We start from the raw sequence: 6,000 nt of genomic DNA on the forward strand, positions 1-6,000 counted from the left end.
AGAGACACTGCAAGTCTAGCGAATAAGCTGCTAACTAGATTACAGGCTTTTTCCTTTGATTCTTATACTTACAGATTTATGTGACTAGTTTGAAAGCATTATTCAATTTAAAAGACTGATCAAAATACACACATTTAAATGGCTAAAAGAGTTGGCTTAGATAAGCTGTTCATCTTTTTGATGAAATATTTTACAGTATTTCACAAAATATGTTCCATTCTTGAGAGGCCAACGTTTCCTCATATTCCCTGACATGCTGCAGTCCTGCCCTTTTCTCTATAATTCTCCAAAGACATATTCCAAACTACTGAATTGTGAAAAAGATGGCCAAAGGTAGCTCATCAGATTTCTGTTCTATTAATGGAGTGTACTATGTTGCAGTGGATACTAGGAGGCATTATCCATATATTTATGAATACACAGATATCAGAGACATAATGTACCACCCCAATTCCAAAAAAGTTTGGGTGCTGTGTAAAATACAAATAAAAATGCTGTGATTTAATGTCCGATAAACCCATATTTTATTCACCATAAAACAAAGAATATATCAGACCTTGAAACTGGGACATTTTACCATTTAATGAAAAATATTACATCATTTTTCATTTGGTGGTAACAGCATATCTAAAAAAAGTATGGACAGGGCCAGGTTGGTAGCATCCCCTTACTGTATCTTTTAACATCAGTCTGTAAATGTCTGAGCTGGAGTTTTGGGAGAGGAATGTTGTTCCATTCTCCTCTGATGTAGGATGCCGGCAACTCAACAGACCTGGGTCTTCTTTGCCAGAATTTTTTGTTTTAATGATGCACCAAGATGCTCTAGATCTTCTGAATCTTTTGATGACATTAAGTCTTTGCAATTTAACATTGAGAAACATTTTCCTGAAAATGTTCCACAATTTTTAGACACAGTTTTTTGCTTTGATTGTTGAACCTCTGCCCATCTTTTGAGAGACTCTGCCTTTCTAAAATGCTCCTTTTAAACCCTTTTATGTTCCTGACCTGTTGCCAGTTCGCCTAATTAGTTGCAAAATGCACCTCCAGCTGTTTTTCATTAGTACCACTTACTTTTCCAGCATTGTGTCCCTGCTTTTTTGACATGTTTTGCTGCCATCAAATTCAAAATGAGCTTTAATTTTTTATTAAATGGTTAAACATCTCAGTTTCTATTTTTGATATGTTGTTTATGTTCTTTAGTGAAGAGGATACATTAATACTTTACAAAGATGGGTACTTTTTTTTGCATTGAAAACAAAATTTGCATATGTTTATGACCAAATTAGTAAATAAACAACAGCTTCAGCGTCCCTGTAGGGGGCGCCAAAATCAAACAAACAGGCTGAAAGGTCCCCAAAGGAGTACAACGGGACAGAGCTTAAATCTCCTTGCTTATGCTCTCCCTTATGGAGATATCTGTTATCCTATGGTGATACAGGTGGTTCTTGTCTTTAGGCCCCCAAACAATACAGCTGTAAAGAAAGGCATGTAACAAAACATTGTTAATCATTCCACAGCTTCAGCTTTTGTATGTTTAAGTTTGTTTGTAGGTGTCGGATCATGTGTGTGCAGATGGCTTCGGAGAGCTAAAGGTCATCTGATGTTTGTTGAGCCAGTGTTTGTGTGCTTACAGTGGCAGATGGATGGTTTGTAGGCAGCGGGCACAGCTGGAGGCTGTTTGTGTCTCTGCCACAGACACTGAGGACCCAGAGAGAACAAACAAAATAATACACTTAAAGACAGTACTTTCGCAATATTTCTTCTGCAAAATTGAGCAAGACTCAATCAGACAAATGTTTGTTTTTTTCCCATGGTGACATATGATGAGGTCTTTAGTGTGGTGGTAACACTTAGGCCTCCTTTACATAAAACTGGCAGCTAACTCTGAGAAAATCAGAAGACTTACTGGAAGTAATTGATACAATAATAGATATCATGTATCAAAACCGTGCAGAGGGTCCAGTATTTTTCACTGTCATTGGAAACATTTCCTCTCCAAAGCCCAATCAGATGTCGTCCAGGATGATTTTCCTCACAGTGTCAACACACAACAGCACCTCCTTCATTTGCAACATCTGCCTGGAGCCGCCCGCTCCAACACAAACACAACATCCAGGAAACCAGCCCCACAGCACGCATAATCAGCCCCTTGCAACACAACTCGGCTCTTGTCCTCTGGCTCTCCCTCCGCCCTCCCTTGCTCCGTCCCCTCCTTAAAGCTCTTGTCAAACGGGCCGACCTGCTGACCGCTGGCTGGACACCCACTGCTAGTCGATGACAGACCAGACTAAAGGACCTTGAAGAGCCTTGGTTTCCATTCACTTACAGAGATTGTGGCCCAGCAGCACTGACCTATTTGCCTGGGTGATGGGCTTTCAAACAGGGCCAGTTGGCTATGTTTAAAGGCCCCTCGTCCTAATATCATAAACCAGGGGGTTGCTTTTAGGCTAACTGAATGATCAACACAGCACCTTCTCCACTCTCTGTCTGTACCAGTAACCTGAACTCTAAACTCTTTTAGGGATCATAACAAGGTTGTTTATCTCAAGGCAACCACAGGACTGTAAGTATATGATGGGGTTCACATTTCCTTAAGTTCTGAACACAAAAAAAGCATGTTTTGTCAGTTTCTGTGTCTCATTTGTGATGCTTATGAACACACAAGCATGCAGTTATTATTATGCATCATGTTTCTGCACATTATATGTGCACCAGACAGTGTAAATTTCGTCAAAACTGGTTGATGTTTGGGTAACTGGGCCTACCATCTCTGACCAGTCTGGAGTCTTGACACTGGTGGTCGTACTGATGAGGGATGCAGGATCAGATGAGGAGTAGACCTCTAAGAAGCATGGCCAGGAAACCAAAGAGATGTCTTGGAGGAAGAGACTAAAATATGCGGGATTGAGATGAGCAGAAGACCTTTGAGCATCTGGACTACATGCTGATGTGAAGTGAATGGAGGTGGCTGGGGTGGAGGAGGGCTGCAACGTCCACTCTCTCTCCATTCTCTCTCTCTCAAGAGAGAGAGAGAATGGAAGAAGGACGAGATATGAACGAGTAGTGCCTAATGAAAGAGTAGAAACAGTCTTCCTGCTTGAACATCCGATGAGCTCCATAGGACAGCTGAAGAGTAAATATGGGATAGAGAGTGGGTGAAGACCAGAGAACCTGCTCTATCAATTGAGCTAAACCAGTGCCCAAAGGGTAAAAGGCAGGGGTGTCCAAACTTTTTCCTTTAGGGGCCACATAGAGAGCTATATAAGGATGGTGGGGCCAGTTTTATATATCTCACCTATATATTAAAGTCAGTCAAACCAATCTAATGTTGGTTAAGATATGCTCAGTGATTGGGTATGCTTAAATGGCTAGTTGCTAGCCATTTAAGCTGCTAGTGGCCATTCTGGCATTATAAATCAAGGTATTTTTATGATTTTGATTGCCAATATTTTTTATTATTTATGATGAAGTCTCAGTTGAGTCCTGAAAAAACAGCAATAAATCCTTCTTGTCAAAATGTTTGTTTACAGTATCAGCATGATAGCAATGATGCTAAGGCTGAAACTAATAAGAATAATACAGTTCATTCTCTACTGAGGGCCATATTTAATTCAATTCAAAGAATTTTTGGGAGGCCAATCTAAAATGGGCCACGGGCAACATTTGGCCCCCTGGTCATAGTTTGGACACCACTGGTAAAAGGGGTAAACAAAAAAGGTGAAGGAGGTCTGAATACTTTCTGAATGCACTAATTATAATTCTATATGTATACCTCATGTTGCACACCTACAGTGACTATATGCCGCCTGGTAAAACCACCCATAAACCTAAACTGATTAGCAATCAGTTGCTTTGTATATTTCTATATTGTATACACCCATTAAGACCCCTGTGCTGTACTTTGAAGGCATTTTGACTTAGTCAGTCCAAGACTGTGGCACTGTTAGAGTTCAGGCCCTAATAAATCCTCATTACATTCAGTACAAACATATGCCCCTTGTGTCAATGTTGCATGAACTTGGCATTTGGTAAACTTCCCTTCACTTCATCAAGTCTGGCATCGAACACCACAGTGACACTATCCATCATTTACGCCAAGATTTTCAACTTCACGTAAGTGCCAAATTAGCCTCAAAAAAGGCTAATTACATAGCTGAATGCCAAGTTCATAAAAAGCGGAGGCCAATCTGCTACACCATGTGCCTGAGTGTGGGTCTACTGATAGAGCCAGCAGGAGGGAAAGGAGGGTCAGTGAAAGGCGTTTTGCATGACCTGAGTAAGAGTAGCGTTTGTGTGCTAATGATGTTGTGAGTCACAGACAGCTGGGAAAATTCACTTGCAAAAAGGGACTGCACGCTCCCCTGTCTTCTACTCTAAAGTCCATGGTGTGATTGTGATCCAGGTTTGGATGACCTCTCTCTTTCCTCTGCACTGAAAGCTGGTTTACACCTGACTGCTCTGGAGGCGTCAAGCTTGCACCAAGGAGGTGTTTTTTGATTTAGATTGGTGTGAATGATGGTTTTGAGACTACCTAACTGGCAGCAGAGGTACAATGTGGAGTGTTGAGTGTGTGTCAAGAGGACAGCGTGCGACACACCTGATTAAGTTGTGTCGGGGGATTTTTCTCCCTTAGGTTGAGTGTACAGCGCTGGTTATCACCCTGGCTTTGCTTATCTGTGGGTGCATGGCGCTTGACTGAGCCATACTTAGCAGATCCAGGCCAATGGGTGGGGTGGTGGTAATAAGGGGAAGGGGGGCAATGAGTGGATATTATGGCAATGCATACTGACAGTTGAAAGAGATTCAAAGCCCTTTAACACGTCGACTAAAGAGCGGAAATTTGGAGCATTTAGTGCAGACACGGACTGATGAATGGCTTGTTTAAGTCTTTGAGTGCATGAGATCATCTGTTTCTTTTATAAGGAAAATTAAGTTAAAAATGTGAGAAAAACTTTCCAAACTGATATAAAGGTAGAATGATTTGATACATACCAAACATCAGATTGAGGTAGAAATCAATACATATGATTACTTCTGTTTTCCATGAATGCCATCAAATTGGACTCACAAGTGCTATTGTTTCCTAACATTACTAAACAAGCAGAGATGTCCAAAAAATATCTCATGTTGCAGAAGATCAGAGCCGATTCCCAGGTTTCCAAAGCCACAGCACATCACTTTGTCACGGCCTGTCCTGTCCTCTGTCATTGTCGCTTTCTCCTTTGTTTTTCTCCTCCCTCCGTCTGTGTTTTTCTCTCTCTCTGTGAGGGTGGTCCAGTTGCTGTTTTTCCTAGCGGGGACTATAATAATGTGTTTTGACACCGTCAGGTCTCCTGCAGTCTTCTTCTTCTCTGTCCTACAGAACCCCCTGAGTCATCACAGCGGCAGAGTACCAACACCAGTGATAAACTCCCTCTCTTTTTGTTCTTGCCCATTGCTGTCCTGCCTAGACGTTTTTGAGTTCAATGGGTTCAACAAGTATCAGGAGTAACGCTGAAACCTTTTTACAATTTAATCTGAAAGGTGCCAGGTCATTTATGGGCATAATTCATTATGTAAAGACGATGAAAGTCTTTCAAGAGCCCAAAGAGGAGTGTAATTAATACCAGCCATGATGAAAAAAGCTATTGACTTGTTTTTTGTTGAGGATGTTTTCCATGCTGTGTTGCAAAAGCTTTTGTGACATTTCAATCAGTGGTGGCTGATCAATAGAGGGCTCCAGTCTTCACAAAGAAAATGATCAAAGCGTCTGTTCACTAAAACAAATTTTAAAACATTTGTTAGAAATATAAGTATGTAAATCAAATAAGCAATATCAGTGTGATGTAGTTAGAAAGCTAAATGTGTGATGTGTAATACAGATGTGAATTAATATGTGTGTTTATGTGTCTAAAGTTACTTTCTGGTCATCTGTCTCCAGACAGGGTGCAGAAATCTATGCTCCAGGCTTTCCGTTGACTCTTCTTACAAGTTGCTCATGTGCATTTGGTGCTTAATACA

This window comes from Cheilinus undulatus, linkage group 18, assembly GCF_018320785.1.
Source record: "Cheilinus undulatus linkage group 18, ASM1832078v1, whole genome shotgun sequence".
NCBI classification, from domain to species: domain Eukaryota; kingdom Metazoa; phylum Chordata; class Actinopteri; order Labriformes; family Labridae; genus Cheilinus; species Cheilinus undulatus.